At 37.1% G+C, this 12,154-nt stretch overlaps 1 protein-coding gene across 11 annotated transcripts in view; it reads left to right on the top strand.

The window, feature by feature from the left end:
- The window catches only part of CPQ (carboxypeptidase Q), a 487,312-nt gene that overhangs the window by 85,567 nt on the left and 389,591 nt on the right, over positions 1-12,154 (top strand). Inside the window, exon 1 of one of the 11 annotated variants that reach the window (XM_079901131.1) lies at positions 2,130-2,185. The exons of the other annotated variants lie outside the window; for them this stretch is intronic. The gene's annotated coding sequence lies outside the window, so the exon portion shown is untranslated. Of the gene's footprint in view, positions 1-2,129; positions 2,186-12,154 lie in introns of those variants that run through there. 11 annotated transcript variants of the gene reach the window in all.

Raw genomic sequence — 12,154 nt, 5'->3', positions numbered from 1 at the left:
TGCATGTTCAGATTTACCATATAATTCCAAATTGTTTTCCAGAGTGTAGGATTTCTTCTTTTGTTCCATGTTATCTCCCATACTTATTATCAAACTTTTGTGTGTTTGCCAGTATTATGATGTGAATGGTATCTTGTGATTTAAATTTACAATTTCCTAATTCCTAATGAAGGTGAACATCTTTTAATTCACCATTCCTGTTTCCCTTTCTATGAAGTGACTTTTCACATTTTTCTGTTGGATTGTTCATCTTTTCCTCTTTTGTTCTTTGAGATTCTTCTGTATTCTAGGTCCTAATGCTTTTGATGGTATTTGTATTGCTACTATTTTCTCCCAGTTTGTGGCTTTTTTCCTCCTCAGTCATTCTATGGTCTTTCTATGAATCAAGATGATTAATTTTGACATAGTAAATTAACTGATCTTTTCCTTTATGGTTTCTGCTTTCTAAAATCTCATTTAAGTACATTCTACACTATTCCAAACTTATGAATGTCTGTCGCTGCACTTCATGTGTTTTGATCAGTAGTATTTCTGTTATCGTTCAGTTCTATGTATTTTCTAATTTTAATTCTTCTATAACCACTGGGTAATTTAGAAGGGTGTTTTTGGATTTCAAATATGTAATTTCCTTTTATAGTTCTTCTTGCTACTGATTTTTAATTTAACTATTTGCTTTCAGATAACATAGTATGTGAGATAAGAGAATCTGAAATTTGTTGAGATCTATTTTATGGCCCGGAATGTGGTTAATTTTTATAACCATGTGTGCTTGAAGAGAATGTGTATTCTCAAGTTGTTGAATGTATTGTCTCATACGTACACAGTAGATCAAGTTCGTTGTGTTGTTCAGATTTTTATATCATTACTGATTTTGTTGTTGTTTTTGCTTGATATGTCAGTTACTGAGGAGGTATGTTAAAATCTTCCATTATTATGAGGATTTGCCCATTTCTCTGTAGTTCAGACATTTTTTTTTGCTCTATATACTTTTGAATCCATGTAATTAAGTGCATATACATGTAAAATTGTTATATATTCCTAGTGAACTGAGCATTTTTGGTAATGATTCTCTTCATATCAATAATCCTTTTGCCTTTAAATCGATTTTGTCTGATATTGATACAGCTTTACCAATTTTTTTTAATTAGTGTTTTTTGATATATCTTTTTCATAAACTTTACATTAAATTTATGTGTGTTAAGCTTTAGGTGTGTCCCTCCCAAATAACTTAGAGTTGTATTTTATTTTTTACTCCAGTCTGACAATATTTGTCTTTTAACCAGACAGTAAAGTCCATTTACATTGATTGTGATTAACGTTATACAGGCATACCTTGGAGATATTTCAGGTTCTGTTCCAGACCACTGCAACAAAGCAAATATCACAATAAAGCAAGTCACATGAAATTTTTGGCTTTCCAGTGCATATAGAAGTTAGGTTTACACTATACTATAGTCTGTTAAGTGTTCAATAATAGCATTATATCTCCAAAAACAATGTATCTACCTTAATTAAAAATTACTCTGTTGCTAAATAATGTTAACCATCATCTGAGCCTTCATCAGGTTGTAATGTTTTTGCTGATGTAGGGTCTTGCTTCAGTGTTGGTGGCTGCTGACTGATCAGGGTGGTGGTTACTGAAGGCTGGGGAGGCTGTGGGATTTCTTAAAATACGACAACAGTGAAGTTTGCTGCATTGATTGATACTTCCTTTCAGGAACGATTTCTCTGTAAAATACAAGGCTGTTTGATAGCATTTTACCCACAGTAGAAGTTCTTTCAAAACTGGAGTTGATCCTGTCAAACCCTGCTGCTGCTTTATCAACTTAGTGGATGTAACAGTCTAAATTCTTTGTTGTCGTTTCAACAATCTTCACAGTATCTTCACGAGGAACAGATTCCATCTCAAGAAACCACTTTCTTTGCTCATCCATAAGAAGCAACTTCTCATCTGTGAAAGTTTTATCATGAGATTGCAACAATTTATTCACATCTTCAGGTTCCACTTTTAATTCTAATTCTCTTGCTATTTCCACCACATCTGCAGTTACTTCCTCCACTGAAGTCTTGAGCCCCTCAAAGTCATTCCATGAGGATTGGAATCAACTTCTTCCAAATTCCTGTGAATGTTGATATTTTGACCTCTTCCCATGAATCACGAATGTTCTTAATGTCATCTAGAATGGTAATCATTTCCAGAAGGTTTTCAATTTACTTTGCTTAGATCCACCAGAGGAATTACTACCCATGGCAGCTATAACTTTACAATATATTTCTTAAGTAGTTAAGACTTGGAAGTGGAAATGACTCCTCAATCCATGGGCTGCAGCATGGATGTTGTGCTAGCAGACATGAAAACAACATTAATCTTATTATACATCTCCAAAAGAGCTCTTGGGTAACCAGGTGCATTGTCAATGAACAGTAATATTTTGAAAGGAATCTTTTTTTCTGAGCAGTAGGTCTCAACAGTGGGCTTAAAATATTCAGTAAACCATGTTGTGAACAGATGTGCTGTCATCCAGGCTTTATTGTTCCATTTAAGGAGCACAGGCAGTATAGATTTAGCATAATTCTTAAGGGCCTTAGGATTTTTGAAATGGTCATTTAAACTTCATTCAACTTCAAGTCACTAGCTTCATTAGACCCTAATAAGAGAGTCAGCCTGTCCTTTGAAGCTTTTAAATTAGGCATTGACTTCTCTTCTCTAGCTATGCAAGTCCCAGATGGCATCTTTTTCCGATAGAAGGCTGTTTCATCTGCATTAAAAATCTGTTGTTTAGCGTAGCCACCTTCACGAATGATCTTAGTTAGATCTTCTAGCTAACTTCTGCGGCTTCTACATCAGCACTAGCTGCTTCACATGGTATTTTTATGTTATGGAGACGGCTTCTTTCCATAAAGCTCAAGAACCAACTTCTGCTAGCTTCAAACTTTTCTTCTGCAGCTTCCTCACCTTCCTCAGCCTTCACAGAATTGAAGAGAGTTAGGACCTTGCTTTATATTAGGCTTTGGCTTAAGGTAATGTTGTGGCTGATACTATCTTCTATCTAGGTCACTCAAACTTGCTTCATATGGGCAATAAGGCTATTTCACTTTCTTATCATTGGTATGTTCACTGGAGTAGCACTTTTAGTTTCTTTCAAGAACTTTTCCTTTGCATTCATTCACAACTTGGCTAACTGGTGCAAGAGGCCTAGCTTTTGACCTCTCTTCGCTTTTGATGTGTCTTCCTCATTAAGCATAATAATCGTTTCTAGCTTTTGATTTACAGTGAGAGATGTGCAACTCTTCCTTTTACTTGAACGAGTGCTTAAAGGCCATTGTAGGACTATTAATTTGCCTAATTTCAATATTGTTTTGTCTTAGGGAATAAGGAGGCCCAAGGAAAGGGAGAGAGTCTGGAGCGGTGAGAACACACACAACATTTATTGAGTCAGTTTGCCATCTTAAGTGGGTGCAGTTTGTGGTGCCCCAAAACAATTATAACAGTAGCATCAAAGGTCACTGATCACAGATCACCGTAACAAATAATAATCAAAAAGTTTGAAATATTATCAGAATTAACAAAATGTGACACAGAGACATGATGTGAGTAAACGCTATTGGAAAAATGGCACTGATAGAGTTTACTTAATGCAGAGTAACCTTCAATTTTGAAAAATATAGTATCTGTGAGGTGCAGTAAAGCGAAGTAAAATAAAATGAGTTATGCCTGTATTTAAATTTATTTCTTCCGTCTTGTCATGGTTTGAAGTGTTTATCTGGATTGTATCATATCCTTTGGTTGAAAGATGTTCCAAGTCACTAAATAACCCGATCCCCTACCTATAACCCATTATGTTGGACTATCCCTATGACCCCAACAGGGTAGTGACTGGGATTAAATGGCAACAGAACACAAGGCAGGAACTGGAGATGGTTAAGGACCAGTGTTAGGAAAGAAGAAGTTCACCATCATCATATGTTTAAACAACTCTTATATGCATATAAAAGAGGAATCAAAACATTAGCAGCAAATGACAGAGCTAGAACAAATGAGTGGAATAATACTTTGTTCACTGAGCAGCTGTTAAGTGCCATGTACAGTGCTAAACACTTTTCACATATAATTTACTTTTCACATACACAGTTTACTTCACACAACAAACCACTAAGGTAGGCGGTTATTGTTTTCATTTTATAGGTGAGGAAATCGAGGATCAGAGAGCTTAAAGAAGATACTCAAGGTCAAACAACTGGTAATTGGCAGAATTGGGGATTGTACTCAATCCTGTATGACTCTAAAACTCTTGCTTTTTTCATTAAGGTATATTGCAGGGAGGTGAACAGGTAAACAGCAAATAAAAGAACATTATTTTAATTAAAATTGATAAAAAGTATAACAGCCTATCATTTGGGGTGGTAAGCATCCCATTTTTGGACATTTCCAAGCAGAGAGAGGGTAGTCATAAATTAAGGCTATGGCAGTGGGTGTTTTACTTTGAGTGAGAAGTTGTACTTTAGAACAGATGCTTGCTGAGAAGATAAAAAAATTTGATAAACCATTAGCCAGACTTATCAAGAAAAAAAGGGAGAAGACTCAAATCAATAGAATTAGAAATGAAAAAGGAGAAGTAACAACTGACATTGCACAAATACAAAGGATCATGAGAGATTACTACAAGCAACTATATGCCAATAAAATGGACAACCTGGAAGAAATGGACAAATTCTTAGAAATGCACAACCTTCCAAGACTGAACCAGGAAGAAATAGAAAATATGAACAGACCAATCACAAGCACTGAAATTGAAACTGTGATTAAAAATCTTCCAACAAACAAAAGCCCAGGACCAGATGGCTTCACAGGCAAATTCTATCAAACATTTAGAGAAGAGCTAACACCTTTCCTTCTCAAACTCTTCCAAAATATAGCAGAGGGGGGAACACTCCCAAACTCATTCTACAAGGCCACCTGGTACCAAAACCAGACAAAGATTGTCACAAAGAAAGAAAAATACAGGCCAATATCACTGATTAACATAGATGCAAAAATCCTCAACAAAATGCTAGCAAACAGAATCCAACAGCACATTAGAAGGATCTTACACCATGATCAACTGGGGTTTACCCCAGGAATGCAAGGATTCTTCAATATACGCAAATCAATCAACGTGATACACCATATTAACAAGCTGAAGGAGAAAAACCATATGATCATCTCAATAGATGCAGAGAAAGCTTTTGACAAAATTCAACACCCATTTATGATAAAAGCCCAGCAGAAAGTAGGCATAGAGGGAACTTTCCTCAACATAATAAAGGCCATATATGACAAACCCACAGCCAACATCATCCTCAGTTGAAAAACTGAAAGCATTTCCACTAAGATCAGGAACAAGACAAGGTTGCCACTCTCACCACTCTTATTCAACATAGTTTTGGAAGTTTTAGCCACAGCAATCAGAGAAGAAAAAGAAGAAAAAGAAATAAAATGAATCCAAACTGGAAAAGAAGAAGTAAAGCTGTCACTGCAGATGACATGATACTATACGTAGAGAATCCTAAAGACTCTACCAGAAACTACTAGATCTAATCAATGAATTTGGTAAAGTAGCAGGATACAAACTTAATGTACAGAAATCTCTGGCATTCCTATACACTAATGATGCAAAATCTGAAAGTGAAATTAAGAAAACTCTCCCATTTACCATTGCAACAAAAAGAATAAAATACCTAGGAATAAACCTACCTAAGGAGACAAGACATGTATGCAGAAAATTATAAGACACTGATGACAGAAATTAAAGATGATACAAATAGATGGAGAGATATACCATATTCTTGGATTGGAAGAATCAACACTGTGAAAAGGACTCTACTACCCAAAGCAATCTACAGATTCAGTGCTATCCCTATCAAACGACCACTGACATTTTTCACAGAACTAGAACAAAAAATTTCACAATTTGTATGGAAACACAAAAGACTCCAAATAGCCAAAGCAATATTGAGAACGAAAAACAGAGCTGGAGGAATCAGGCTCCCTGACTTCAGACTATACTACAAAGCTACAGTAATCAAGACAGTATGGTACTGGCACAAAAACAGAAAGATCGACCAATGGAACAGGATAAAAAGCCCAGAAGTAAACCCACACACATATGGTCACCTTATCTTTGATAAAGGAGGCAAGAATATATAATGGAGAAAAGATAACCTCTTCAATAAGTGGTGCTGGGAAAACTGGACAGCTACACATAAAAGAATGAAATTAGAACACTCCCTAACACCATACACAAAAATAAACTCAAAATGGATTAAAGACCTAAATGTAAGGCCAGACACTATCAAACTCTTAGAGGAAAACATAGGCAGAACACTCTATGACATAAATCACAGCAAGATCCTTTTTGACCCACCTTCTAGAGAAATGGAAATAAAAGCAAAAATAAGCAAATGGGAGCTAATGAAACTTAAAAGCTTTTACACAGCAAAGGAAACCATGAACAAGATGAAAAGACAACTCCCAGATGGGAGAAAATATTTGCAATCAAAGCAACTGACCAAGGATTAATCTCCAAAATTTACAAGCAGCTCATGCAGCTCAATATCAAAAAAACAAACAACCCAATCCAGAAATGGGCAGAAGACGTAAATAGACATTTCTCCAAAGAAGATATACAGATTGCCAACAAACACATGAAAGAATGCTTAACATCATTAATCATTAGAGAAGTGCGAATTAAAACTACAATGAGATATCATCTCACACCAGTCAGAATGGCCATCATTAAAAAATCTACAAACAGTAAATGCTGGAGAGGGTGTGGAGGAAAGGGAACCCTCTTGCACTGTTGGTGGGAATGTAAATTGATACAGCCACTGTGCAGAACAGTATGGAGGTTCCTTAAAAAACTAAAAGTAGAACTACCATACGACCCAGCAATCCCACTACTGGGCATATACCCTGAGGAAACCATAATTCAAAAAGAGTCATGTACCACAATGTTCATTGCAGCTCTATTTACAATAGCCAGGACATGGAAGCAACCTAAGTGTCCATCGACAGATGAATGGATAAAGAAGATGTGGCGCATATATACAATGACATATTACTCAACCATAAAAAGAAACGAAACTGAATTGTTTGTAGTGAGGTGGATGGACATAGAGTCTGTCATACAGACTGAAGTAAGTCAGAAAGAGAAAAACAAATACTGTATGCTAACACATATATATGGAATCTAAAAAAAATAAAAAAGTGGTCATGAATCTAGGGGCAAGACGGGAATAAAGATGCAGACCTGCTAGAGAATGGTCTTGAGGACACGGGGAGGGGGAAGGGTAAGGTGGGACAAAGTGCGAGAGTGGCATGGACATATATACACTACCAAATGTCAAATAGATAGCTAGTGGGAAGCAGCCACATAGCACAGGGAGATCATCTCGGTGCTTTGTGACCACCTAGAGGGGTGGGATAGGAAGGGTGGGAGGGAGGGAGATGCAAGAGGGAAGACATATGGGGACATATGTATATGTATAACTGATTCAGTTTGTTATAAAGCAGAAACTAACACACCATTGTAAAGCAATTATACTCCAATAAAGATGTTAAAATAAAAGAACAGATGCTTGAATTAGATGACCAGTAAGGTCTAGTTCAGTTTCCATCATCTTATTGAAACTGTGCCAAAGCTTAACAAGTGGATGCTTTTCAAAACTCTCCCTACTTTTGGGAATTAGCTGCGATGTGAACTTGTCCTTTCTTCACTCAGGCTCCTTAACTCACTGCAGTGTTATATGATGTGCACAGGTGGTGGCTTAATAAAATGCTGTTTGATGATGACTTGATGAAAGTTGACTTGGCCTGTTTAGATAGGAGAAAAACAAGTCATGTGTATTTTATAGAGTGAAAACATGAATGCAGCATAAGGTTTGTTAATTTGAAATGCTGGAGTCAAGAGATGCAATAGCTGAGAAACTCCCTTTAATATCCACACACCTCCTCACATTAAAACCTTTAACAATCAAGCTATACCTAATTTTAAATACAATGTTTTAAAAATGAAATATTATCTTATAGATAGCTTTTAGTAAGTAGCCGGAATTAGAGAAAAAAGGTTTTTCCTCTGTGTCTTACTTTCTTGGTACATTCTGCCTTATGAAGGCCAAGAGCCTATAGGAGTAAAAAAAAAAAAAAAAAAAAAAGTTAATTTCTGTCAGCAGTCTTATCAGACTGCCCACCCTGTGGTCTCTGCTTCTGTCCACCTTATTTTCTTTATCCTCACCGTCACTCCATCAGTAATCACTTCTCCTTTCAAAGCCCAGCCAAAAGCAAATTTCTTCCAGATGCTTCTCCTTGTGCCTGGACCTCTCAAAGTATCCAATAGTGGCAGCTGAAGTAGACAAGAAAGGATTTTACCTTTTCGTATAGTCCTTTTAAAACTTGTAAAAGCAGTTTCACAGCTACCTGCTTCCTACAGCATGTCTCTGAGGTGTCTAGGAAAGGTCTCATTATGGCCTTTTGATACGTGAAGAAACGGAGGCATAAGGAGGTTGTGAATTGTAAGTAGTTAGCTGCAGTTTTAGCATCTTTCAGCCCCACAGCTCTAACGGTCAAATGCTGTTTTGCAAAATATTTCCCACCAGTTTCTTATTCTTAAGAGTTTAAGTTATGTGACATGGCTGATACCTGGGGTTCGGAGTATTTGCAATTTTCTGAGCTCATTGTTGGAATGGGCCAACCAAGTGCTGCCCAAGGCATGGAAAGAAGAATGGCTATGAACAGCCTAGCAGAATGTGAACACGCTTTGAGAAGGGTCTACTGCTGAGGTGAGTGTGCTGTCACCTGCCTGCATGAGACCAAAGCCACTCCCCAAAAGTTCTTGCTTTCAGAATTTGACCCTGTGTCTCTTACAGATTGGTTATTCCATTTTCATCTAGTTGGCCCACACTGACTTTGGGTTGTTTGGGGCAGTAAGAGATGTGTAGTGTAAAGATTACTGGGAATTGGGAACCTAGGGTTTGAATTCTGGAACTTCCTGAGGTTAGATTCATGACTTTTGTTGTCCTGGCCTCAGCTTTCTCATCTGGCGGTCGAGGGGCTTGTACCAGATCAGTGATTCTCGGAATATGTTCCTTGGGTATGTATCCGAATTACTAGGGTGGCTTGTTAAAAGTCGAGATTCCTGGACTCCACACAGGCCTACAGGATGGGAACCTCTGGGGATGGGACTCAGATATCTTCCTTTTAACAAGCTGACCAAGCATGTGCACTGAAGTTTGAGCACCTCAGAATGAGGTTCCTTCTACCTTTGACGTCCTATGATTTTCTGAGTGAGAAAGACAAAAAAGAAAGATAGCAATTATGGATTTAATTTTGGCAGAGATTTCCTTACTCCTTTTGTGTATAAAACATTTCTTGTGACATACAAAAGCTGAATATATTTAATGTATGCAACTTGGTGGGTTTGGAGATAAGCATACACTTTTGAGACCATCACCACAGTCAGTGCCGTAAATGTATCCATCGCCTCCAAAAGCTTCCTCTTCCTCCCTCCTTTCTTCCCTTCCCCTCTTCCTTCCTCCCTTCCTCTCTTCCTTCACCCCTCCCTCCTAAGAACACAACATTAGATTACACTCTCAACAAATTCATAAGTATATAATACGGTATTGTTAACTATAGGCACTATGCTGTACAGTAGTAGATCTCTAGGACTTACTCATCTTGCATAACTGAAACTTTGTCTTCTTGAACCAACATTGCCCCATTTCCCCCTTCTCCCAGCCCCTGGTGTAACCACCATTCTATTCTCTGCTTCTATGAGTCTGACTATTTTAGATTCTTCATATAAGTAGAATCATGTATTCATTCTTCTGTCTCTGGCTTATTTCACTTAGTGTAATGTCCTCCAGGTTTATTTACATTGTTGCAAATGGTAGGATTTCCTTTATATAAGGCTGAATAGTATTACATTGACTGTAAATACTACATTTTCTTTATCCATGGACATTTACGTTGTTTCCATATCTTGGCTATTGTGAAAAATGCTGCAGTGCATGGGAGCGCAGATATCTCTTTGAGATCCTGATTTCAATTCCTTCAGATAAATACCCGGAAGTGGAATTCCTAGATCATATGGTAGTTCTGTTTTTAGTTTTTTGAGGAAAATCTGTACTGTTTTCCATGGTGGCTGCACCAATTTACATTCCCACAAGAGTGTACGAAATTTCTCTTTTCTACACATCCTTGATAACATTTATCTTTGTCTTTTTTGATAATACCCATCCTAACAGGTGTGAGGTGATATCTCATTTTGGTTTTGATTTACATTTCCCTGATGATTAGTGATGTTGAGCACTTTTTCATGTACCTGTCGGCCATAACTGATCGCTCTTCTTTAATGTCAAAGACTCTAGTTGTTTTAGATTTGCCAGAAACCATCTAATTAGTATGTGATGACAGTATATAATTTTCATTATTTATGTCTGTCTCTCCCAACTTATCTGCTTTGGTTCTGTTTTTTTCCTGCATAACTACAGTAACTTTCAATCTCTTCTCGCGCAAACTCATCCTTTATGCTATTATCTGCAGGGGTTTTGTTGTCTGTAAAATAACAAACACAAAGAAGTCCCTCACACAATTGATATGTTATTTCTTTGTGTCATAAAGCACAATTTCTCAGCATGACTTACTAGAACTTTTCAAGTACTGCCTCATACCTTACCTTTGTAGTTTTATCTCCCAAATTTTCACCATTCATCCATCTAGGAATCCTCTGGTTCTCAAACGAGTGCAGGTAGCTGATTACCTAGAGTCAGTCATCCTTTTCCTAATTTTTTTTTAATATGAAATAGTTTTATATTTTACTTCATCATTGGATCCATAGACAGTCTTATTCATAGAAAATATGCTAAAACATTAAACCATAAGGATTTATTTATAAGAAAGCAAGCACTAGATTTAGTGCTTGCTTTGGCTTTTTAATTTTTTTACTTAATATTTTTGTGTATTTACTTTTACTGTTTGCTACTTCTTGCTATTAGAAAATTGGAAACAAGTACAAAAGAATAGACGAGGAAAATTAACTTCCACAAAAGACCCTGAATAGGCAAAGCTATCTTGAGAAATAAAAATGGAGCTGGAGGAATTAGGCTCCCTGACTTCAGAAAAGTAAATCAAAACAGTATGGCACTGGCACAAAGACAGACTTATAGATGAATGGAACGGGATAGAAAGTCCAGAAATACATGAACCTATGGTCAATTAATTGATGACAAAGGAGGCAAGAATATACAAGCGAGAAAAGACAGTTTCTTCAGTAAGTGGTGCTGGGAAAACTGGATAGCACCATGTAAAAGAATGAAATTAGAACACTCTCTAACACCATACACAAAAATAAACTCAAAATGAATTAAAGACCTAAATGTAAAACTGGATACTATGAAACTCTTAGAGGAAAACAGGCAGGACACTCTTTGACATAAATCACAGCAATCTCTTTTTGGATCCACTTCCTAGAGTAATGAAAATAAAAAGAAAAATAAACAAATGGGACGTAATGAAACTTAAAAGCTTTCGCACAGCAAAGGAAACTATAAACAAGATGAAAATACAACTCTTAGAGTGGGAGAAAATATTTGCAAACAAATCAATGGACAAAGGATTAATCTGCAAAATATATAAACAGCTCATGCAGCTCAATATTAAAAAAACAAACAACCCAATCAAAAAATGGGCAGAAGGGCTTCCCTGGTGACGCAGTGGTTGAGAGTCCGCCTGCCAATGCAGGGGACGTAGGTTCGTGCCCTGGTCCAGGAAGACCCCACATGCCGTGGAGCGGCTGGGCCTGTGAGCCATGGCCGCTGAGACTGCACATCCAGAGCCTGTGCTCCGCAACGGAAGAGGCCACAACAGTGAGAGGCCCGCGTACCGCAAAAAAAAAAAAAAAAAAAAAAAAAATGGATGTACCCCAATGTTCATTGCAGCATTATTTACAATAGCCAGGTCATGGAAGCAACCTAAATGCCCATTGACAGATGAATGGATAAAGAAGATGTGGTACATATATACCATGGAATATTACTCCTCCATAAAAAGGAATGAAATTGGGTCATTTGTAAAGATATAGATGGACCTGGAGAATGTCATACAGAGTGAAGTAAGTCA

The sequence above is a fragment of the Stenella coeruleoalba genome (genome assembly GCF_951394435.1).
Source record: "Stenella coeruleoalba genome assembly, chromosome: 17".
Lineage (NCBI taxonomy): Eukaryota > Metazoa > Chordata > Mammalia > Artiodactyla > Delphinidae > Stenella > Stenella coeruleoalba.
The sequence above is the reverse complement of the archived record's forward strand: the minus strand, read 5'-3'. Positions and strand labels throughout refer to the sequence as shown.